Here is a 25984-nt window from a genome sequence, read left to right as displayed (position 1 = left end):
AGCTTGCCAGCCTTGAAGCCACAAACCTGCAGCTGAAGCAAATGCAGCAAGAGGCAGAATTTGGCCCAAGTAGTCCAAGCCATGTTAACTGTCCATAAGAGCCTCTTAAGGACAGAACAAGAAACACTAGAAAGGGATGGCAAAGTGAGTTTCTTTATGGAACAAAGTAGGAAACCCATGGTCTGCAGGTATTCCTCCCCACCCCTAAAAGTTTAAGGAATCCACGAGAAAATCATTGGGCAGAGCGGAATTGTCCCAGTTCTCATCAGAACCTTTCCCTCTCTGCAGGGATCAATCAAGAGATCAGTCAGCAGAAGCAAAGGATTGAGCGCACATTATCACTTCGCAGGGCTGCAATGAAGGCTTTAGAAAGGATATTCAGACGTTGGGAGGTGTGTATGCCACCAAAGATTAGAATCGTTCAGGCAGAGGTTTTTCCTGTGACATTGTTTGGGGCAAAAACAGAACTTGGAAGAAGCAGGCTAGAAAGAGCATTTACGCATTTTAACGTTGATGATGGAGGAGACTTTTAAGGGGACCATGAACAGCCAGGAAAGCAAACAAATGGATCATAGAACAAAGCAAGCCAGGATTCTCACACCAAACATTAAGGACCAGGCTCCAACCATCATATTTTAGACTCATCCTGCAGAGGCCTGTTTCCTTGAGAGGTCCATAATATTCGGAAAAGTTGGAGAAACAAGAGGAAGAGGATAGCAGTGGTGAGGTGGGTGGATTTAATCACCACAGCAATGAAGGCACCACAGAGACTCAGAAGGCCAAGCTTGATGGCACTCAATCAGTCAATCAATCGTGTGTGTTGTGTGCATGAGTGTGTAGAAGGAACAGAGTACAAAGTTTTCAGTAGATTCTCAAGCTCGCAATAGGAGCAGATCTGGAAAGCGTCCTTGTTTTATTACAGCACAATCACACAGCGTCATAAGAGATCACTTAGGCTTATCATTTCAAACATATGACCAACATAGGAAAAAGTTTCCAAAAATATTCAGGAGATGCAATAGCTCAATTTTATCTTCTGGAGCTCTGAATGCTACTCTCGAACCAACGCAAACAGCACAGAAACTAGACTAATTCATACATACACCTTGATACTGATGTTAGGAAGACACCAGATGGTACCAGGTTACCTTGTGGCCTTTCTTTCCTTCAGATCAGATTTTATGCCTGTCCAAACCTTGTCAGTGTGACATGGTAACCTATCTACACAGTGATTCAACTTACCCTCTCATCAGCACATGGAAACATAAGCACACAGTCACTTCATGGTGTGTGACAAGCCATTACCCACAATGAGTTGAATTGGTTTCACAGCACCAACCATTGCTTAACTCATGGGTCATCCAAATGCAGACTAATGATTAGCTCATGGCTAACTAGCTAGTAGATCTCCAGGAAAACAAGATGGGATACAAGAAAAGCTGCGAGGTAGGGTCATTCCCCTTCATTTCCACTGCTCCATGTTTGCTTTTCACTTCCTTCATACATTGGGGGACTTCTCCAAGAACCAAAGAGCTGGGTAAAGCATGCCCCTTCCTTCTCCCCATAGTTTTGAGCTCAGTCTGTCCATGGCAGGCTTTGGGGACTTTTGCTTTCAAAATGCAGGAAGAAGGAAGTGTTGGCCAATAAAAAGGCTGGTAGGATCCTGACCCGAAAAGAATTTCTAGGGTAACTTCTATAGGACCAGCATGAGCCATGAACCCATGACTTATGAAGGACAGCCAGGCAAGAGGCCTTACAGTACAGACAACCACAGGTCCACCTGACCATTCCATCACTGCATCTCACTGTATATCATCTAGCCCTTCTGCATAGCTGGCCACCCACCATCACCTTCTCTCTTGCTTGCTCATCCCTTGCCTTCTGTGCTGCTTCCCTTCTAGGAGCCCCTTTGGATTTTCCCCACTTGCTCCACCCATGTGCTTCAGGGCTCTTGCACCCCACATTCCAGCCTCGGGTGCCACTTTGAGGGTGAGGACATCTGGCCGGCCTGAAATCCCACCATTTACCAAGCCTCTAAACACCGTGGTACTGGGTGCTGTGTCTCCTTTCCTTACAGGTTGTGGCCCATGGTTGCAAATAGTCGTCCTGCTTTGGTATCTTCAGTAAGAGTTGGGCACAAAGAATTTTTAACAGGAAAACACTTTGAACATGGAAGTAACATTTATCTGAACATCTTCTCTTGCTAGAGCTCTGTGCCAGGTTGCTCTTAGCATGAAATAGCATCATAAATCCAGTGTCAAAAAATTAGTATTTGTGATGGAGAGATCAACCAAAGAGCACATGAGGATTCTAACAGGAAAGAGGATGGCAGAGAAGGAACAAAGGTTAAATTAAAACAATGTTTACTTGCACAGTAAATATACAGCTGCATTTTTAAGTACTTATAGTTGAACAATCTTGTCTTGACTCAGAAGCTCAGCCGGGTTGGGCCCAGTTAGGATTTGGATGGGAAGTTCCCACCATTGTAGGCTAGACTGGGAAGTCAGAAAAAATCCCAGAATGACAAACCACTTCCTTGTGTTACCAAGAAGCTACACCATTGTACAGTTAATCCTCAAGTTATGACGGCAATTGGGACTGGGACTGGCATAGCTAAGCGATGCGGTTGTAAAGCGCAACATCATGTGACTGCATCGTTTAGCAACAGCAACCCAGGCAGTCCCGGTTGTCATTGTAACCCAAGACGCACAGGTCGTTAAGTGGAAAGCGGAGGGAGTCCCAGGTAAGGGAGTTGGGGGAGAGGGTGCTCGGAAAGGCCGGGGAATGAAGGCACGGGGTGTGTGTGAGCAAAAGGGGGAAGGGGGTGCAGTGCGTGTGAGTGAGCGAGCGAAGAAAGGCTGGGGTGGCAGGAACAGACTTTCCCCAGTGAATTGCGACCTTCCTTGCTGGCTTCCTATTGACTTTGCTTGGGGAAAGCCGACAGGGAAGGTTGCAAATGATGATCACATGACTGTGGGACGCTGTAACTGGTCATAAGTGCAAACTGGTTGCGGGGCACCCAGATTTTGTTCATGTGACCGTGGGGGTGCTGCAATGTCTGGAACTTCAAGGACCAGTTGTAAGTCCCTTCATCCAGCACTGCCATAACTTCAAATGGTTGCTGAACGAATGGTCGTAACTTGAGGACTACCTATATCCATATTGCCACCAGCTTAACTTGAAGGTGTCTTGACCTTTGATTTTGAAATGCAGAAGGAGGACAGTACACAATTGTCATTTTTCTTTGGTTTTCCAATTGGGGGTGGGGTAAAATGAATTAGAGCAAATATCAAGACAAAAATTGATAATGCGCTACTTAAAAATATACAGGAAGACCTGTGAAAAGATGCATAATGCAACCACCTTGCAGGGAAGGCAATCCTGCTTTGATCGGTATCTAAAATGGTGACCTCTGGGAACTCCAACTAAATTACTGATCTGTACGATGGAATTCTCTTCATACTGACCCACTATAAATTGATCAGAAGACAGGGTCAGGCACCTTCTAGATCAGGTTATACTGACTGGGTGTAACATCTCATGAAACTATACCTCATTTTGGCTTAGTATGCTCTGTGACCTGAGCCACTGTAGGTTGTAAACTATGGTTTATAGCTTAGCAAGTTATGAGGACCTAGTCAGTGATGTATACTCAAATTGTGCTCTTTTTCTGGACAACTGTTCTTTTAAAATGAAATTCCCAAAGACGAAACTTTTGAATGAACTTAGACTTCAGATACATTCATCATGCTTGTAGTTTAGTTTCCATATGTATTTATTCCTTTTACATTCAACATATTTCTGCATTAATTCAATGTTTGCTCTATGCTCTTGTATAGACTATCACTTTTTGAATTCCTTAGGTAGCAATTAATCATTACTTTATTTCATATCAGCAGAACAACTAGCAAGGAGACAGACATGAATTATATTACCTTAATGTTTGCATGGTGATCTTTTCTTCCAAATGCCCCCTCAAGTTGGAGGGGTGTAATATTTTTTATGTCAGACTGATATTAAAGCCATCTGGTAAGAAATCTCCTCTTTTTTCCTTGTCTTTGATTGGGATGAAGGCTTTCATTGCTTTAAATCCTCCTCCAGTATCTTCTGGTTAACTGTAACCTGGCTCTCTAGGGCTGGTCCAAGACATTTTGCTAGCCAAGGCAAGTAACAGCTGTGGCCCTCTCCCATTTTTTGTGGGAAGGGGAAGGGGAAGGGGAAGGGGAAGGGAAGGGAAGGGAAGGGAAGGGAAGGGAAGGGAAGGGAAGGGAAGGGAAGGGAAGGGAAGGGAAGGGAAGGGAAGGGAAGGGAAGGGAAGGGAAGGGAAGGGAAGGGAAGGGAAGGGAATAATGAAGGGGTGGGAAGTACAGTTGATAATAATAACCATAGGTCCTACTGTTGAGTCAATGAAAAAAGAGAGCAACTGAAATTGATAACACTCATTTCAAAAATGTGTAACGTTGCAAGGGATGTTTGAACAGCCTTGAAAATGCAAAACCATAAATGAATGAATGAATGAACGAACGAATGAAACATTAAGGGCATCCCTAAGGTAGGAAAGCTGAAGCTTGCTGGTGCTCACTGGTCTAAATTTAAACAGTGTAGTGTTTATTGCTTTTAAATGGGAAACTTCTGAAACTTCTACAAAATGCTTTGGGTATGGCTTTAACATTAACAGAACATGAACGATGCCCTAGGAAGTGGCACAGACTTTGGCCAAGTCTTACTATGATGCCAAAGGAGGGGGCTAAAGTTGGGGGATAAATACATGGTTTCTGTTAAGTTTGAAAATACTGTATTGATCTGAAAGGAAGACCAGATTTTTCCCCTGAGAAATTTATCTTTCAAATAGAAATGAAAATTCACTGAGAATTCCCAATAGAGCCAAGTACATTTATTCTGCATCAGCTTCCCCTTTGATGGGAATATCATCTTAGATTCAGAGACATCATTCTGGGCAAATTTATTTTTATTTTCAAATGTACAGACTGTCCCTCCCATGTTTGGGTTATAGGTGGGCAAAGTCTTCCTTGAATCAAGTCCAATTCCTGGTGATCCATGCTCATGTCATTTTCTCAGCAGCAAATGGGCCTCGTTTGCTACTGTCTTCTTCTGAGTATTGTTTTGACTTTCCAACCTGGAGAAGACCCTAGTCTTCCATCCAACTACTAACCAGATCTGATCCTATTAGGCTTTTTCAAGGAGGATGGCTAGATACTGTTTCAATAACTATTAAAAACTATTAAAAACCAGCACCATAAATACATGATGCTCAACGTTTTCCAATATTTGTGTTACTTCGACTTCCATTGTGGCTAATTCATTTGAACTTCTTAGCTTGGATATGTATCTACAGAGAAGAGGTCATTTAATTACTTCACTATACAGACAGGTCCTACTCTTAACATCACCACTGATCTTAAAATTGGGCTTTGTTGTTGCATAGTGAAGAATCGATTTGGGCTGGATTCAGCGCTACCTTCTAACCTCTCAGCATGCCACGTCATTCTAAAAAATCTAATACAGTCTCAGCAGAAATTCATGTTCCAATATTCAGTGGCATTTACTTCTAAGTAAACACATTTAGTATTGTGCTCTGTCCTTCTCCATAGAGCAATTCCAAATTTACCGTCTGCTTGCATGTCTTGTTTAAAAAAATATGCACACCGAGTGGAATGCTAAAAAAAATTAACAGTTAATTTGTTAAGAGGCAAACCAGCAGTGAGGGGGAATGAACATAAAAGGAACAGCTTAGAAAAGGGGAGGATGTCAGCATCCAAACCAAGGTAAACCGCTGGAAGAACTGCTTTTTTTTAATGGTTGTTTTAATTTGCCTGGAAGTCAAGAACGACAGTTCTTCAGGTACGTTTTCAGCCGGTAAAAGGCGTGGCTGGCAACCTGGAGCTCCCTGTGGCCTGAAGCCAGGATATATTCACTGGGAAGTGTGATGGAGGCCTTTGTGTAGGGCGGGGCACAAAGAAAGTATCTACGTTTGCTTCTGGAGGATACCAAGGAGTGATATTTCTGGTTTAACAATAGACTCCCTGACATTACTCTCTAGGAAAAGAACATGCGTTGTTATGTTATCATAATAATTCACACCTAAATTGTGTGCCACTAAAATGCAACTTGTCAGCATATTATGAAATTACATCAATGCATCCATTATAGAATTTAAAACGTGCAGTCCAGTTAGGGTTACCAGACCTCTGGCAAAGGGAGGACATGTCCTCCTGATTGTCCTCATGTCCTCTGTTCGCCAGGCAGAGTCGTGAAATCAAATATTGTCTGGCTTTTTGAGTGTCCTCATTTCTTTATTCTGGACTGTTTTCACAACAGTAGTCATTCATACTTTTGGGTATTGTGATCTTGTAAATTGCCTGCTTCTTTTTTTCCCTTGTCTGTCAACAGACTTGACAGCCTAGATTTATGTTATTTAATTTATTACCTGCTTCAATCCAGCCCTTTAAATCTATGATCACTGCAGTCTGTAGATCGCATGACTCATTGCACGCGTCCATGGTATAATTTGAAAAGCGCATCATCAATTCTATATTATCACTAGAATATGTTCTTGAAAATAAAGATTTGTTGGAAAAATATTGCAATTGAAAAACCAGTCTTTCTGATGCTAGAAAAAATAATTTCATATACATGTACAGGTTTTTTGTTTTTTTTAATCTGCGCTCAGTCGTTACCGACTCTGCAGTGACTGCTTGGACGAGTCCCTGCAGTTTTCAAGGCAATTGTTTTTCGGAAGTGGTTTGCCAGAGCCTCCTTCCTAGGGCAGAGCCCAGCTGGCGAGCGCAGGAGGCGGGGTTTCCGTTGCTTCGCACCCTTTTTGGGCGCGCGCGGTTTTTCGCGCTTACTGCCAACTGCTCCTGACTCCTTTTGCAAGGCGCCGCCAGCATTTTTCCTCCCACCGGAGTGAGAGTCCCCATTTATCTACTCACGTGAGTTTTTGAACTGTTGGGTTTACAGGAACTGGGGAGGAAACAGGAGCTCACCCTGCTAACACGAAGGCTGGACTCGAACCGCTGAAGTGTCGTAGTCCTCACTTAATGACCACAATTGGGACTGGAATTTAGGTAGCTAAGTGATGCAGTCATTAAGCGAATCATCACATGACCGAACCCAATTTACAAACTTTTTTGTGGTGATCGTCAAGTGAATCACTGTGGTTATTAAGGGAATCACATGGCCGTTAAGTGAATCACGCAGTTGTCAAGTGAGTTGCTGCAGTCGTTAAGTGAATCACATGGTCATTAAGCGAATCACACAATTCCCCATTGATTTTGCTTGCCAGAAGCTGGCTGAGAAGGTTGCAAATGGCGATCACATGACCCCGGGATGCTGCAACTGTTGTGCGAGCTGGTTGCCAAGTGTCTGGATATTGATCGCGTGACCCCAGGGGCACTGTGACAATCAATCAAGTTTATTACAGCCCTAAGGTCAGATGCAGCCAAAATATCTAATAACAGCAGTATTACATCCTTCTACATATATATATGTGTATGTATATATATATGTGTGTGTGTGTGTGTGTGTGTGTGTATGTATGTATATGTGAGTATATATATACTGTATGTGTGTGTGTGTGTGTGTGTGTGTGTGTGTGTATGTATGTATGTATATATATATATATATATATATATATATATGAATGACAGAAAAACAGTAAATATAGTAGGGTCTAAAATAATTAAGAATAAAAGTACTAAAACAAATCAAAATAAAACACTATTGTAAAAAATCCCAAACCTAGGTAATGGCGCAACATATCATACAGATGGTAACACAAAACTGGGCAACTTGGGCGAACATTTTTGAGTCCTTTTCCGAAAGAAGTAACATTAAATAGGAATCGCATTTCCTACCTGGAAATTTCTTCAAGATCGGTCTGTCTAGAGTCCTTACACAGGGAGCAATGCAGTAGCAGATGGTTTAGGGCTCCTGCTGAGCCATCCCCACGTGGGCACAACCAAAGGTGCATGGGGGGCGCTGAGAACATCCAGAAAGGACTGCTGAAGGCCGCACATCCAGCCTGGCCAAGGTGGAGCCCTTACGAAATTTCACAACTGCCACAGACGATAGATAGGAGGCCGCCACGAACACTTTTGGGAGAAGATGAGAAGTACTGGGATGTTGCACCTTACTTAAATTTGTTTAGAGATCTATATCCCAAATTCATCGATTAAGGGCGGCTCTAGCATTATCAAAACCTAAGGAGCGCAGACTTTCCCTAGAGAAGCCCAGCAACTGAATTTCTTCTAAGGCTTTTGTAAGCCGTGATGATTGAAAGCCGTCTCCAAATACTCACGGGGCTAAACTTACAGGAAGTAGAACTAACTTTAACCAGAAGGTAAGAATAAGAAACCATGCCCTACCATCCAACAAAACCATACCTGTTTCTCCATGTGGGATAGCATTTCTGACACGTTTTGGAACCATCAATAAACTGATTTTGAATGGTTTCAATCATACTGAGCTTTGCAAAGGAGCAAATTGGAGAGCTGAAGAGGTTCGCTGTGTGACCCGGTAGAAAATATTAGCATGCCAGGATAAGGAAGCAAGGAACTGTACTCCGGGGTATTTATAGGTGCACACCTGTTCAGTCTGAATCCCATTTATTTGCCATTTGTGAATTTTATGACAGCGTCGGGCAAAAACTAGGACTTTGGTTTTCTGATCATTTATTAGTAGTTTATGTGCTGTGCCAAATAAAGCTAGAGCCCTAAGTGCTTTTCTCATGCCCACCTGTGAAGCAGACATAATAACGACATCATGGGCATGCAGTCATGCTGGGATCGCATGATCAGCCCAAATGGGTGGGTGATGGGCTAGAACAGCCAGCGCTTGAATTATTGGATTTAGATATAAACTGGAAAGTAACGGAGCTACTATGCAACCTTGTTATACACCTCTATTAAGTTGGGATTGCTTTAGATAAATGTCCCCAAGGGGTACATCTCATTTTCAGGGAGGTGTTTGGACAAAGTGACTGAATAAGCACAAGCAGCTTTCTATCAGTCGTAGAATGTCTCAGACGATTATCCCGCAGTCTCTCCTTTGGTATTAGGTCAAAAGCTGCAACAGCTGTAACTTTGGGCACCAGTCGTAAGTCGCTTTTTTTTTAGTGCTGTCATAACTTTGAACGGTCGCTAAATGAATGGTCATTAAGCGAAGACTACCTGTAGGCCTAAGTTCATTTTTTTTGCAATTTTCTGTTTTATTTTTTGTTGCGGATGCCAAGAAAATGAAACAATGGCCCTGCTTTCCCCCCATTTGTCCTCCTTTCCGATTGTCTGTGTCCTCCTTTGCCTATTCAGATATCAGTAACCCTAAGTCCAATCTTATATACACTGACTTAGCTAAAATAACGGTAGTGGTCCTTAGCCCTAAATCAGTTTGCTGAAATCCTGATTGTTAAAAAAAAAAGAGGATGTTCCATGTTACCCATATTTCACAATTATAACGTATGTCTAGTTATATGGTAACGCCTAACCAGCCATCACTGATCTCAAGAAAGGTTAAGAAGGGTTGGATGGGAGATTAGGAAAAGGCCAGGGCTGTAGCCTAAAACACTGGGATAATGGGGTGGTGGGGTCAAAAAAGTCATCTTGATCCCCTATATGGACACTCAAAGTAACTTCTGGGAAGTCAAGAAAACATCCCAGAAGAAGTCAACCATTTCTGTATTGTGGTCAGGAAGACCTCATGAACATCTCACCAGAAGCTCGGCTTGATCCAAGGCAATCTTGATCTTGACCTTGAATCCTTTATCAAGGCACCTGTACTTTCCACTGTGTGCATTAAATATAATGAGGGCATAGCCACAAATAGTTAACGATAAGGTGAAGTTAAAGACACATGAAGAGCCAGTTTGGTCCAGGCTAGAAACCAGGAGACTGTGAGACCTCAGGCAGGAAAGCCGGCTGGGTGACTTTGGGCCAGTCACTCTCTCTCAGCCCAATTCACCTCACAGGGTTGTTGTTGTGGGGAAAATAGGAGGAGGAAGGAGTATTAGGGATGTTCTCTGCCTTGAGTTATTTATAAAAAAAGGAAGGCAGGATAAATCATCTAAAAAAAAGAAGTTTCCTCAAGTTCAGCTCCTGGGGTTTTCATGGACACATCTGATACAGTGAGCTGCAGCTCAAGAAAGCTCAGCCCTTCTAATAATATGTGCCAGCCAGAAAAGGTGCTACCAAATTCCTGATTTTTTGCCACTTGCTGGTCTTGAATAAACTACTTTCTACATAAATGTAAGTCGTGGGAAGATATCGGTCTGTGGAGCTATTTGTATGGCCTTGTTGCCAATCAACATGCAACCTACAACCAAATTATGAGTGACGGAGATTATGGAAAAGTGTTCTTTGGCATCATCGTGAATCGAACCTTAAAATAACCTGTGGATTTATCCCTGGGTCCTAGTCTAGGCCTGTCAGATCTTCTCTCCCAGAAGCGTTGGCGTACCAGTTTTATACTCTTTTGGTCACCCTGAAATTCCAGATAAGCCTCTTTACATTCTAGCTACTTGAGCTCTTCCGAGATTAGACTGAGCTGCAAGATTTGTCTGAAAACATCCCTTTTGTTATGATTATATTAACCAGCGTCTCTTTGAACTGCAGCTCCACACAAACAGCGCTGAATAGATTTAGACAGCTTAACATTCTGCCAGCAACGGGCAGTCATTCCACGATGCTAAATCAAATTCTGAAAGGCATCTTAGCAAGGAAGGGTAAGCAACAATGGGGGAACATGGAGAGGGAAGGGATTTGCCAGTCCGGAAAGTCCTGCGAGACCTTGAAGTTTTGGCTGCCACGGGCCAACGTTGCTTCCTCTCTGGAAACGATCGAAAATGGCTTTTCGAGAAACTTTCTTGATGGAGATTTTAATTGGCGTTCGTTTTTGCAAAAGTAGGCAATGATTATTTGAGGTCCTTCATACCATCGATGGAAATGCCCGGTACGTACAACAAGCTTCCCCATGGCTTCCCTGTTTTTTCTGGAATCAGAAGACATACTAAGCCATAAACTAACTAACATAGCTTTGATGTGTACAACATCCTAGTCAAAAAGGAGACGTGTCGGATGGCTGAGTATGTTATGTGAAAGTACCAATCGAACGGGAAAGGCTCAAGTGGCTTTTGAGGCTGAGTTTCAACGGTTAAAAGTTTATAGGACTGGTGGGAGGGAAAACAGCCACGTGTGTCCACAAGGTGTGGTCAAAGAAGTCAAGATGGCCATCACATCAAAAACAAACAGAGCTTCAATCCCTCCTTTGTGCGATTTTTATAGCTAAAAATACTTTCTTATAGTTAAACCCCGGCCCTGATCTGACTCAGGTCCCACAAACTGACTTTACAGTAAAAACAGTCACGATCTCTTTAACATAATGCATAATTTTATCCTTATAGCTGTAGCTAATGTTAGGATATGTACTCTTAATACATTTGAATATAACTTGCCCATTTATATTTATTTTCAGACAACTATCTTCTTTACTTATTAAGAATGTAAATTCGGAAGGGTCGGAAGAAACCCAGAAGTACAAGAAAGGAAAGCAGGGAGTCCTGGAGGGCGGGTGTCTGCAATCACTTTCCAGTAAATAGTGTAGGGACGTCAAACTGGTTGTTGAATGAGGAACTGGTCTTGTTGGGAGCGAATGGAGACAACCTTGGGAATAGGAACAGCCACCAATAATTGTAACACTGCCAAATCGGTATGCAGTCAAATAAAAACATTGAGTGTCTTTATAAGAACGAATTCTATTGCTCTGTTTTCAAGGAGCTGATCTTTAAAATAAGGCGTCACAAGGGAGCAGACATCCTGGTTATCCATATGCCAAATAATCCAATATTAAAAAAAACACCCCACCCCACACTGAGCTGTCCTATGACTTTGGGCCTCTAATTAAAGGAGAATTAACAAAAGTTTCTAACACTCCAGTCGGAGGGCAGAGTATATTGTAACACATGGCAGGAGTCCTGCCAGTAGAAAGGCTACTTACATTTTCATTCAGTAGATTTAAAGCGCAAGGGTATTTACGCCGGCTTGGAGAATAGGGCCATTGTGTTCAATGGACCGCCTTGTGAGTAAGTGTGGGATTGCCAGATTGGGTTGTGCAGCTCCAGGTGACCACGAGATGGCAGTACAGAGACAGAGAACACGCTTGCTCTCTGCCACCACCTAATGGTTGTCTCAGATGCTGCAGCTCAAATCCAAATTGAGCGCAAAACTGAGCGCAAGCAGAACTGAAGACCCAGCTGCATGAAACGTCCAGTCAGTGGACTTTAAAGTAAGTGAGCTTCGGAATGGTACGTTCCAGGCAGTCTTTGGACGGCCAGCGATAGCTTCTGCTTCTTCATCCGTGTGGCCCAGAACATGTCCGCGTGGAACAGACATTGTGGATTGCAAACAAGGATCATGTCAGTTTCACTGCATTGCATATTTTATTTATAACCATCCTTACCCCACATAATTGCACCCCGCTCCCTACCAATGAGGAGGCTTTTCAAGACGAGTTCCTCTTTGAGCATCTACGTTTCTCACGCAAGCTATCTCTTCTCCAAAGGACCCATGTCTCGAACTCCGTCCCTTCACATGGAAGTATGGGGAGACTGGACACATGCCTACGTGTTCTAGCTCCTTATACATCCAAGAGATGCAAACAAACTCTAGATACCCCAATCTGAGCTCCACTAGGGCTGTTTGGGAAGATTGGCCATATCCCCCAAATGGAGAGACCTTGTCAATCCACATCTCAAGGGTTACATTATCTAGAGTTTTCCAATGTTGCACAAGTATTATTTTGACTGCTAAAATCAAACAGACAATATTTAAGAAAAATAACGAAACGTATTGGAAAAAAAATCACATATAAAGTTAAAATGATGAGACATCAGAGGCAGGAACCACCATTTTATCAAATTTGGATGAATGTTATGATTTAACTCAATAGCAAAAGACTATAATGTGGTATATTTTACATATATGGTAAATTTGTCTATGTGCAGTACTTGTCTATTTACAATGTCATAGTTCTTTTTTGTATTTTCTATGTCTTTTTTTTCTTTATATGCATCTTGGATTTATGTTAATGTAGTTACCTGATATTGTTTGTTAATCACAGTTCAGTAAAAACAATGGGAAAAAAATCCCCAAACGGTGAGAGCTAATAAAGCAGCTAAAAATAAAATTGACTTTTTTGACCCCTCTCTATGTGGACCCCCTGGTATTAACCAGACGGCCTGGCTGTTGACATTTTTACATTTACATTTTTAAAAGATCTTTGCTGATCTTAGAAATCCAGCAGGGCTAGACCTGATGAGTACTTGGATGGGAGACCACCAAGAAATATCCAGGTTGTCAGAAGTAAAAAACAGTCAGACGTGGAAGAAAGCAGTTCCATGGTTTTGCCAAAGAACCCAACGCAGAAAGATCCATAAAATCAGCCAGAGTCCAGTCAGCTTGAAGATCTGACTTCAATCACTGCACTGATTTCTATATCAAGAAACCTTTACCTGCTCTTTAAAGTCCGAGCTCTAATTGAAAACAAGGAAGTGAACTGAAGTGATTTTATTCTTGAAATGGCTTTACAGTTCTTTTTTGGGAAAAAAACTTTTCTCCTCGCATCAAAGCCCAGCAAAATTTCCATATTATACTTTGGTGGCACTCTGTTTTAACATAATTTTGAAGCTCACTCTAACTTTCAAATTCCTCATTTCCTGATCAAATGCGTGTGACATCTCTGCCTCAGTTTCCCTTCCGTATTGGAACAAACGTTTCTGCAGGAATTATTGAATGCCAAGAGCCTTTCCAGATGAATAAGAAACACACACACACACACACACACACCACCAATTTTCCTGTCTGAACTCATTTTTGCTCTCCATAAATGTATCTGCTCTATAGAAGCCCAAGGGAAGCTGTTGTTACAACCGAAAAGGGAACGTGGGCTACATGTCCTAAAAAAATGATGGAAAAAAATATTCCCCAACTATCATTCAAACATGAGTCCTCAGATCTCAATTTGAAACTAAACTATGTAAAAAGAAGCCACTGAATACTATAGACCAATATGTTTTTCAACCTTGGCCATTTTAAGATGTGTGGACTTCAACTCCCAGAATTCCCCAGCCTGCATGCAGGCTGGGGAATTCTGGGAGTTGAAGTCCACACATCTTAAAATGGCCAAGGTTGAGAAACACTGCTATAGACAAATACGATCTTATTTATTTCAGTGTTTATCCAGTTCCGGGACAGTATACATTAAGAAGAATTCTTTCATTAACATTTGATTTTAGGTTGATCTGAACTAGTATTTCTCCCCCACCTTTTTTTTTAATTCAACAGCGTATGGCTTATCCTGTTTGAGAAGGGACGATTTATTTGGTTTAATTTTAATCACCTTTGCCTTTATCGAAACACTACGTTTTAACCCTTCCGATGATTTTTCGAGTCAAACAGGAAAATCCAAGGCACGCAGGGGATGTCTCAGCTTCTTCGGTTAAATGCGTTTTATTCTTGCAGAAATCTTATTCTCTGCTTTCGAGAACTGAAGAAAGATGTTTAAAAAACCCGGCAATCTACAGATAACAGAAACTTATCTATGCTTAAACTCTTTTCAGCACTACGCAGCCCTCAGGTGTTTGCAAATCTCTGAAAGAGGCTTGGGGTAGCAGCTTATTCTCACAACCCTGCCAAATGACAATCTTCAGGATTACGAGAGAAGCCGTGGCAATTATCTTGGTATTATAGAGGCTTGTAACATACAATGCACGACTGATGCGCTAACACAGCTATCCTGTCCACGCCTGTCCAGTGACAGGGCCGGCTCCTGAGTTCCTCAGCTGGATAGCAAAATAATACATAATAAAGCTGACAGTGTAGAATCCTTTTTCAAGGCCAGTTGTTTCCACTCTATGTGAAAGTGGAAGGCTAACTCAACAGGCTGGCCAACATGCAAAATCGCAGTTCAGCAAACAACGGTTTACTGAGGTAAGGCGGTTGCCTAGGTTTCCATGAGCCCTTGAACCATAAACTAGCCACAAACTCTGGGTCTGAGCAACACAAACTGACATGGAAACTAGTCCACCATATTTGGCCTAGCGGGTTGAACGCCAGCTGGATGGAGCACCTTCCTACCTCTCTCTTCCTCCAGCTACCTCATTCTGCCCAATGATAGGGCTGGCCCTTCCTATTTTGTTCCCAGGAAACCCCAAAATACACACAGCTTCAAAGTGTTTAATAAGCTAAGCTAAAACTGAGGCTCAGCGTGTTGTGTGAATGCAACCAGTTTGGGTAGTTTATGGTTCAGCATGTCAGGTACAGCTGGACAAGTAGATTAATCTGGCAAATGTTGGTTAACTTGGGGAACCATCTTGTGCAAATTGCCAATATATGTGGACTATATCATCTTCATTCTGCCCATGTATGCTGCTATAGTCATCCACTAAGCAGTTGATTAACCAGTAGAGGCCACTTATAATTGGTTGCCATAAATAAACCTACACATTAAAGCTTGCATTAATGACTTAGTGTTCACTTCCAGCGAGTAGAAAGTTCCGTTTCTTAAATTATAATTTTTGTACACTTATTGTATCTCACGAAGCCATGCGTGAATATGCAGTCTCTCTTTTGGATTTAAGCTCGGATTCACATCCTGGTCATGGAAATGTCTACGTAATTTCCTTAGCTGCAATTTGGAAGTGGGTCCCCACTGGGTTCTTCTGGATGTCTTCTGACCTGGCCTTCAGTCCTGGGATTTTGGGGTGACTTGCCACAATTACGAAGAGCTTCCTTAACATCAAAAGTTGGACAAGGTTGGCATCTTGGATTAAGCCTGAGTTTTACAAAACCACATTGTTGACCGAGAAATCCCTCCTCCTTTGCTGGCTGGGGAATTCTGGGAATTGAAGTCCACACATCTCCAAGTGGCCAAGGTTGAGAAACACCGGTCTAGGCCTTCAGTTGCTGTCGGACTACAACTCCCAGCATCAATCATGATTAGCTCATGCTGTCTAGGAATGATGGTAATTGTAGTCTGACAGCATTCAAAAGTTAATTGCCGATATCTGAATGAATAATTAGCATTATTACTGATACCATTTTAAATCAGGAAAGGATTTGCCATGCCCTTAGATGAAAACTTTCTGTTCTGAAAAATAATTTATCAAACATTTTACAGGTATATCAAACTTTGCAACATTCAGGCTGCTACGTCTGAGGTATGAACCCCTGGCAGCAAAAGGATAGGGAAAACATTTCCAGATTGCTGCCATTAGCAATATTCTAGATTTTTGCAGTCTAGAGCGGGTTGCCCTGTGTTCCCATGAGAAACAGGAACGAACTACAAGCTTTTTGCTCAGATCATCTCAAACTACTAAGGAGAGTTTCAAAAGCAAATTAACTGATTAGGTAGAGTTCATTGGTCAAAAGAAATCTTGGGGTTAAAATATTCCAGTAGCCGTGGATAACCTAGGTTTTCATTAATCCTCATAGCTATGAGTGCTCTTTACGAAACACTGAGTGCAATTTAAGTAGATCATTTAATTTTTGTAAATCAAGCCAACCATCCAAACGAAAAACGCTGTATCATTTTTCTATTGCATAATAGCACAAGCAGGACTTACCACTTTCAAAAAAAAAGTTTGGATGCTGGAGGCTTCCTCTTTAAGGGTTTGTGGTATGATGTTTTAGTCACAAGGACTGAAAAAAAGATTTCAGATCTTCAGCTTGTTCGCATGTTAGGGTACGCTGGCTTGATCACTTTAGCCTCACAACAGAGGGGTAGGTAATACAGCATGGGTAGACTGAAGCTGGAGTTCCTCAACTCTCTTATTTTGTTTGGGGACTCAGTGTAGCTATCAGGTAGATTAAAACAGAGCTTAATTTTTATTTTTACATTTGCTTCCCTTTATTTTCATTTCTAAAAACCAGAAGTGCTATAGTATGTCTGGAGATGTGGAAGAAGGGCTTTTTGCAAAATACGTCGTAGAAAGGAGAGAGAAACCAACCGTTGTTCCAGGCTGCGCGTATTGCTCCAAAAACTGAGGCGCATTATGATCCAGGCGAGTATCTTAGCCATCATTTGCTGGGTGTTTACAATTTATAAGTTTAAGATTGCCTACTCCGGTCTGCGTAACATAGGCTTGCAATTCCTTAATACGCTTTGATTCCAACACCCCTGGGTTCGCTTGTATAGAAATAAGCCCCACAGGGCTTTTACGTGACTTACTCCTGAGTAAACACTGAGTTCTTAAGTTGCTTTGCAAAAGTGACTGCATACGGTGGAAGCTCTTGATAGGATTAAAGGAACTCTCATCTATCTGAATTCATCTCCCCTGGCGGGTGTGGGGCAGACATGATTGTATGAGGTTGATATTGTCAATTTTTTACCCGCCCAGCTCCATTGTTTCTAACTTTTATCTTGAAAGCTGTATGCAGCCTTTGCTATCTGACAGAAACCTCCTTACAAATGTCTGTAGAAGGTAGCTCAATTAGAGACAAGGTTGTCTGGCTAAATGGTGTCTCCTTGATGCTGAATTCTATTAGGGTCACCACAGAAAGCCTCCCTCTTTGCGCTGGAGGGGATTTTAAACACTGAGTGTGCCCTGCCTGAAAAGCTGTCAGATGAGAAGAATAAATGTAAGTGCAGCCTAATAGGCAGAAATCGCACGCTAAATGGGGGTTTTCTCCCGTGCTTATCTCTGGTCGCTAAAGGCACAGACGTGGTAGAAAGTTGGCATCTTTACGTCCAAGGTTGAGGAAGAATTAAGCTTACTGTTCAACACTTGGATTCTAGAGTTTCTCCAACAGCCTGCAAGAATGAAGCGGATGAGTCAGCAAAGCAGCAGATTTTGAAAACACGGGCAATCAATATTTGGGTCTGGTCAGGACAGGAGGGGGAACCCGCAGATTGAGAAGCGGAGTTCAGGGCTCCTCTCCGTGTCCCCGAGCCGAGCCGAGCCGAGCCGAGCCTCGCCAGCCGCCCCGAAAAAGCGGGGCCAAGGTGAGCGACCTTGCGGGGAACAAAAGGCTCGCGGAGGAGGGGAGCATTTCAGCCGCCCGGCTTTACGGGAAGCTGCTGGAAACCAGGCAAAAATCTGGTTTGGCGAGTTTAGGGCCGGCGGGAGGGGAGGGGAGGGAGGGGAGGGGAGGGGAGGAGGCGCGCGGAGCGGGGACCCCGCCGCCTTTCGGGACCCCGGGCCGAGCCAGCGCCGCGGCCACCCGTCCCCTTCGGAATGCGCGGCGCAGCCGGTGCCAGGGCAGCGCCCGGGCCCAGCTGGGTCGACTGAGCCCTTGCAAGGTCCCGGCGGGCGCTCCCCTCCCCTCCCCTCCCCTCCCCGGGCCGAAAGGTGGGCGGGGGAGGGCGGCCAGGTGGGGCGCGGCGAGTGGCGCGGCCCGGGAGCGCCGACGCCTCGTCTCCGCCAAGCAGGCCCTTCCTTGCCGTGCCTTGCCTTGCCTTGCCCCCTTGCTGCGTGCGGGGAGGAGGAGGAGGAGGAGGAGGAGGAGGAGGAGGGGGCCGAAGGTGCGCCAGCTGCCTGTCCCGCGCGCTCCGTCCCGCGGACGGCGGAGAAGGTAAACTCTTTCTGCGGCCGACGCGCGCGATCCCGTCTCCCCCCCTCCAGAGCACCTTCGCCTGTCCGCATCCCCGCCCGAGCTACTTTTGAATTAACTGGGCAACAGGGTGTGCGTGTGGGCGCCAAGCAAGTTCTGCTGAAGTCAAGCCTCGGTCTCTTAGCGACAGTATTATTATTATTATTATCATCATCATCATCATCATCATCATCTTCGCCGTGAGCAAGAATATTCTCTTTCCAAATCGGCACGGCCTCCTCTTGACTCAGAATGAACTCAGAGCGTGTGTTCATCTGAATGATGAGCAGAGCACTCCCTCGGATGTCGTGAAAGGCTCTTTGGCTTGCCCTGGAACCCGCGTTCCAGATCTGTAAACCTGCCAGTCCCCTATGAGGTGGTGATGATTGACCAGGGACCTCTTAGAGGACCCTTTTCCCGGTGGAACTGGAACGGGAGACGGCTCCGTCTTTTATAGGCACTCCTCTGGAGCGTCTATCGACTCACCGGCGCACATTTACTGGGAAGGGAAAATAAACTTATCTTTTGCTTCCCTGTAAGTATCCATGGGTAAGTGTTGGCTGGTCTTTAAATGGGTGGCTTTAACTGGTCCTTTTGCACCGATGAGTTTGACCTGAAGTGATTTGGGTTACAATGTTGAGTAGGAAGCCTGCGTAACATGGGTATCATAATACGCCTGGGATGAGGCAGTCTGATCCCTAGAGGGATTTGGACAGGTAGTAAGTAGAAATTAGGCTTGAGCTCTTTTATAGTGGAATCAATCTCTCTTTGGATAAACAATTTGCCTCTGTTTGGAATTAAAATATTGACTGGGGAAAGAGGAGAACAGCACTGTAAAAATTGAAGAGTGTTGCTGCATCTCAGAGTAGGCTTTTAACCTCAGCCCCTGCTGTTAATTCTGCCCATTGAGGCCATCCACCTGATCTTGACTCAGAAAAGTTTTCAGTCTGAGCGCAAAGACTTTCTTCCTGCAACTTGCACGGGTGTGTTTAAAAACAAAGTTTGCTGGCCCTGAGCGGTTATGACGTTAGGAGGAACCAGAAATATTGTGATGCTTGCAATGAATATGTAACAAGGTGTTTTGTCTTAATTCCTTCCTAGGGTCTTGCTGGTTTTATTTAGCTCAGGGTTAGGGGCTACAGGTGCACATGATCACAAAGGTGCATGTTCATTTGTGTGTGAGCCGAAGCCTGGTGGGAAACAGAACACAATGGATGCTTTGAAAGAGGAAATTAGAATAAGAGAAGAAATCGGCTGATGTTTTGTTTCTTTTTCTTTTGGTAGAATGTTGGAGGCAAAATGTGTGTTGCTTATAAATCTAACTAAAAGAGGAAATGTTTGGTTTTGTTCCCCCTGTTGCAAGTTGTACAGTGAGAACCCTGTTCTTTAAATCATGTCTCCCAGCTAATTGGTTTAGACCATTTGCATATCTTTTTATTTTATTGAAATCTGTTTAAAGTCATGCTTTTCAGCTTTAAGGATGCCTTGATTTTGCACCAGTTGGTTAACCAGAAATGGTTTCGTCCTTTGGAAAAAACTAGGAAATTGATTTTGCAGCACAGACTTTTGGATAGTCAGGTTGGATGCTGGTTCTGTCCAAATTCAACAGGGTGCCTTGCAAATGAGTAAAGTTGGGACTGCCACACTTCAGCATTTCTGATAGGTGCAGCTGGGAATTTTCCAAGTTGTAGTACCAATACATCTGTAGGGGTCTGGTTTGGAAAATGTTTATATGTGTTCTATATAACGAAGGGCTCCCAAAACATTGTTTCTGGAATCACGTGGAGCCACGTGGAGCACGGAAGTGATTTCAAGAAATTCCACAATGTTTGTGTGCCTTCCCTTGGGAATCTAGATACTGGAAATATACCCTCTTGGAGGGTCAATCATCCAGGGGGTCTGTTCAGACACAACACTTGACAAAAATTGGAGCGCATGAGTTTGAGGAATACATTTTCTAAATCAAAATTTCAAAGTGCTGGTCTTTAAAATAGTGATTCATGCCACTGTTTGCTTAAAATTAACTTTTAAAACTTTGCACTCATTCTCATGGAATACCTAATAAGTAAGCATGTGAGGTTTGGCAGTCATATATACCTGTGCACTATTACACACTTGAATTTTTTTTTCCACATTCAAACTTATTGACAAACTACTCAGTTTTCTGTGTAACAGTTTCAGCTCCAGCTCTGACTTGCCAGAGTCAGGCAAGAACTGACTCAACCATGGAGGCTTTACAGACTTAGACTTGTAAGAATTATTATTATTGGTTTAGCTTCTTCAGTGACTGATTTTCAAATACATGCTCTTACTGTATATTATTGCAAACCCATTCATCAGTTACTTATTTGCCCTTATAAAATGTATGCACGTAATGCTGTTTGTGTCTGTTTAGAAATAAGGCTGATTAGATTCAGTAGGATTTTATCAGCACTTTACTGGCCTGCAGGCCTAAACGGTACTAGAAATTAAGCAGTGTTTTCTAAATTGAGTAGGGTTTTTACCCCTATGTATGAGCAGCATCATTCATTGACTCCAAAAAATCAAGATGGCTGGTGCAACCATGTGATTGAAGCCCTGCCATTTACAATAGATGTTAAAAAAAAAAAGTCTTCAATTACACTATCACACGAGTTGACCCTGGCCCCTAGAACAAGAATACTTATTGTGAAGTTGGTCTTCTAGGAATTTTTTAACAAGGTAAATAATACTATTAGGGGTTTCCCCCCCCCCTTTCAGTAATCAGGAGTTTTTTCTTGTGTCTCTCCCCCTGCTGCCCCCATCCTCTGTTTTCTTAATAATATGGTTCTGGGTACACCTAGCCCTTGCTGAGATCAGCTACATCTTCTCAATACTGTCAAGACAAGGTTGGCTTTGTAGAGAGGGAGTTTAAAGGATTTTGGTGACACAATATAACGCGTCAAGCAGAACAGCCTCTTTTTAATCACAAAGGCAACAGACGGGCTAGTGTAACCTTGTCACCTGGGGCTTTAAATATGTTAGGGTTTCATTCCCATAATCCCCACCCAGGGAGTCAACAGGAGTTGAAACCCAACGCATTTGAAGAGGACCTGATGAGCAAAACTGCCAACGCTTGGGAGTATTTCTGCCCTCTGCAGTACCTGTAAGCGGGGATTTTGCTTACAATTTTAGATCTAGCAAGTCCTATCTTATGTTCTTCTTATACCGTATACTTGGGAACCCTAGCAAAGGGCTATTATGTCAGTAGTTCCTTGTAAATTTCTAAAGTGAAGTGCACAACCCTACCAAGGGTGAAATCCATGTGCCATTGAGAGAAGCAGGTTGTCAAAATTCTGCCTATGTTTTCCCACAGATGGGATGGATGAACTATTAAATAGCACCCCTAAATTATTCCAGCGTACACGTCTCTTACCTCTGCTGTTCTCTTAATCCAGACATCTGAACAGAGGAGACCCATTCTCTGCTTTCCAGGGTGGATCATTATCTTTGATCCTGATTTATGCAGGTAGCATGATAGAATGGTTGCCGCATTGCTGGAGGCTGAAGACATTCTTCCAGATTGGCCTATCCTTAAATCACAATGACACTATCAGATAGCAACTATCTTAAATCTATTTTTTCCCAATTGTAAGTAGCATGCCCAAAGTTGAAAAGGCCTAGTTCTTTCTTACAGCATACCAAAAGTGGCTTAACTTGCCAGACAGGCACCCTAGTTCTCCGTTGTATAGACTTAAGATTCTTTTCCCAGACTAAAAAGTATAAAAACACTGAAGCCGCATCTTGACGTTTTGGATCCCCCTTGTGAGTGCAGGCGTCTATTCATTTCTGGTGATGTGTAATTCACAGATCTTGGCCTTCGTCCCATGATTTTCAGTCTTGGCCTCCCTCGTCTGATGATGCTTGGTGAAAAGGTTTTTTCAACATCTTTGAAATCCATAATGAGTGAACATCTGTATTAGGCTAACTGGATGTTTACTGAAGAATTGCTGGCTTTTGGATTTCCAAGGACTCTTTATCAAGTTACATTATTTTAAAATCCAGTAAAGGGTGGGAGGGGGCGAAGAAAGGAAAAACTATGAGTCATTTTCAAACCATATCTGTAGCCATATCTCATATTCTTTGTAGTATCTCCAAATAGGCCAAGTGAGCTGTGTACCAGCAACTTTATGGATGCTTGCCAGGAAGAAGAAGCAAGCAAACAATCCTTGATTCCTTTGTTTTGGAAATATATACAATTCAATGATTAAAATTGTAACTCTTTCTGTTCTTTATGAGTTCATTGACCGTTGCCTGCTTTTTGGTGTCCTAATGTCCGGTGTTCTGGTTCAGAGAGCTGAATTCCAGCGCATGCATATTTCCCTTAGATTCCCATCTTTATTATCTGGAAAATAGTAAGAGTACAAATGGCAGAAACGTGGAGAGCAGTCTGCCATCTACTAGTGGTGGCTGGGTTTGCAGGTCACGTGAAGCCATAATGATGTTTGTTTGATTTGGGTTTGCTATGAGCTGTAAATCCAGCCGTGGTTTAATGCAGGGCTCAGCCGTGGGGTGCGTGGGGGTGCCCTTGCGGTGGCCGGGTGGCACATGACAGCACATGCGTCACAACATCTTTGCACAAATGGTGTGGATGACATGACTGAGTGATTGTCATGACATGCGACATCATGCTTGGTTCTGGATGTCTGGTTCTTGTCCACACCAGACAAATAAAAACTGAATCCTTCTGAAAGGATGATTCAGGGTGAGATCTTCACGCAGATTTAGGGTGAGATCTCCACAATCTTGTTACAGTAATCTTTTTTTTTTTTAATTGTATATTTAAATTTTGGTGTCCGGTCCCTGAAACGCTGCTGATCTTTTGCTTAGCAGGATAAATCAACCTGGCCAGCAGGGTTAATGAATCTCCTTGGGAAGGCTCTGTATTAAACTGAGGTCTGATGTTGTGATCCTAAGAAGAGATTGCTTTATAAAATTGCAAGAAACCCAGAGGTTTGTCTGTCATTTCATCTGTCTCTAGCTCCAGCACCCCTACAGATATATATTCTGAATGGTGGAGCAATTAATTCCAGAAAGGCTGTTTGGAAATGTAACAGTTTCTCAACTTCTGTCTGATAGTTAATGTTAATCAATACTCTGTTTTAAAAGCACAGAACTTGAAGTCCACTCCTACATAGGCCTCCCTTCAAAAGCTTAACTCAGTGTTTCCCAACCTTGGGAACTTTAAGATGTGTGGACTTCAACTCCCAGAATTCCCCAGGCTGGGGAATTCTGGGAATTGAAGTCCACACATCTTAAAGTTCCCAAGGTTGGGAAACACTGACTTAGCTGAAGTCTAAACCTGCTGAGATTCCTCCCTGTCCTTCTGGCACTGACTACAGTAGTTCAGCTTTCCTTTCTGTGATCTGGCTCTCCAGATGCAGAAAAAGTAATATAAAATAAGTGTGAAGGAATAATTGCTGCCAGAGTACAACGTGATCTCAACTCTAGATTAATGTACAAGATGAGCTGAATATGCCTAGAATAATTGCCCATTCTGACCGATTTAAAATAAGTTTCATTCTTAGAACTTTTACAGATCCCAGGCAAATAACATCACCTAGTTGGTTCTTCATCCATTAATTCAGTGTTTCTCAACCTTGGCAATTTTAAGACGTGTGAACTTCAACTCCCAGAATTCCCCAGCCAGTACACTGGCTGGGGAATTCTGGGAGTTGAAGTTCACACGTCTTAAAGTTGCCAAGGTTGAGTAACCCTGCAGTAATTTAACATAAAACCTCTGATTTTTGCACATGCTTGGAGAACGGTGATTCTGTCTTTCTGGGCAATCAATACATTCCAACTTGTAAACGAAGAAAATTGTTAAAAAATGAACTGTGCTTGCAAATGTGGGTGGTAAGCAGAGTTTGTTGAATTAGACACAGTGAGCTGGGCTTATCCAGCACAGTGGGGAACTATCAAGTATGCAAGTATACCCCAATGCCTGTGTTCACAAGTCATATCAAGGTAAAATCAAACAGATCATATTCTGGCATGTGGGAAGCGACTCTGGAAGTCTAGCTGGATTTAGAGGGTGCCTTTGCAATGAATTTCTCGGTTAAAAACTAATTGCGTCAAAATTGCAATCAACTGAGATTGCAACCATGAATAATAGGAAGGGGAGATTAGAACTGAATTCAGACAGATCAGCAAAATTCAGAAAAAAGAAATAAAACCACCAGCTTGAGTGCATCAAGGACTCCATGGAATAGAAGTGTTCTTTCTGTTAATAATAAAAGTATAGTAGGTTAAAAAGATGATTAACCACATGAGAAAGGCATTATACTTACAGCCTTCTCTTGATCATAATTGCTCGTTTGGATTTTGCAATCTCAAAATCCTTTGCTTGCTTCGTTAATATTGTGACTTTGGATTTTGAGCTCACCCTGGGGAGGGTCTTACATTTGCTGCTGGTTGTCTTAACCTTACATTAAGGAGCAAAACTATGACAAACTTTTAATGGCTTTCCTGTTAGTGTAAAAAAAAAAAAAAAAAGGATTTGTATGGATGCCGTTGGCACCCTAAGGTGGGTTCAGCAGAGGCGATGAGATTGTCTCTCACAGACTATGAGTGAGGTGGAGTTTTTTGTACAACAAATTGCATTAAATTGGCCAGTCAAACACCCCACTTTAAAATGGGACCTTAAAATTGGATTCTATAGCGTTCACGTTTTTATTTGCCTTGAAAGAATTAATTGCAAATTAAAGCAATTGCTGAGGTGAAATTCCTTAATCTTTTTCAGCCTCCATTCCTTTCCACAGTACAAGCTCTGTTTGGTCAATGTTGTGTCATTAATACGTCTCCAAAATGTTTTCTCAACTTCCGGGTCCCTCGTGAGGCAACCGCTGAGTCTGGCTGATTGCGGAAAAGCTCAGCAGAGGTGGACTCGGGTCCTAAATGGAGAGGAGACTACCAGGAAGTTCTAGGGGTGTAGGCTGGACTGGGAAGTCGAATGTCATCCCAGGAGACGCAGTGAGCAACCATTTCTGTATTGCTCCATGAAAGCTGTAGGGATGTGCCACCAGGAATCCAGGTTGATTTCAAAGAGTCTTTACTTTTGCTCTAGCCTAACCTCCTAGAATCTCCTAGTGGTCTCCCATCCAGTCGCTAAACAGGTTTGACCCTTCTTATTTTTTTTTCCTTACAAAATTAGCTAAGATTGCCTGGGTGCTGCCATTGCGGTGATTCCCTACATTGTAAGTGTGGTTCAGATGTATTACTAAATTGTGGATAAGAACTCCGGCCTGATTTTGATCAGGGTTTGATCATATGTGCATGTTCAGTGCATGTAATGCTGCGTAAAGCAAACCTGGGGGCAGTAGTTTGATGAAACTTGGAGGCTGTTTCATTTGCTTTCGTAGTAGTCA

The 25984-nt window shown here is 42.8% G+C and overlaps 1 protein-coding gene across 4 annotated transcripts in view; it reads left to right on the top strand.

Moving 5' to 3' along the window:
- Nucleotides 1–16727: 16727 nt before the first annotated feature.
- Nucleotides 16728–25984, top strand: part of RBM47 (RNA binding motif protein 47) — a 79821-nt gene continuing 70564 nt past the window's right edge. Inside the window, exons 1-2 of one of the 4 annotated variants that reach the window (XM_088131274.1) lie at nt 16728–16790; nt 16941–17071. The gene's annotated coding sequence lies outside the window, so the exon portion shown is untranslated. Of the gene's footprint in view, nt 16791–16940; nt 17072–17876; nt 18013–18519; nt 18582–18650; nt 19135–25984 lie in introns of those variants that run through there. The other 3 variants (XM_088131276.1, XM_088131277.1, XM_088131275.1) reach the window with 3 other exon arrangements.

The sequence above is a fragment of the Python bivittatus genome, unplaced genomic scaffold, assembly GCF_059951505.1.
Source record: "Python bivittatus isolate LINGU-HERP-01145 unplaced genomic scaffold, Pbiv_v1 ctg000970_np1212, whole genome shotgun sequence".
In the NCBI taxonomy this organism is placed as follows: Eukaryota; Metazoa; Chordata; class Lepidosauria; order Squamata; family Pythonidae; genus Python; species Python bivittatus.
Note: the sequence above shows the minus strand (reverse complement) of the source record. Positions and strands in the feature narration are given on the sequence as shown.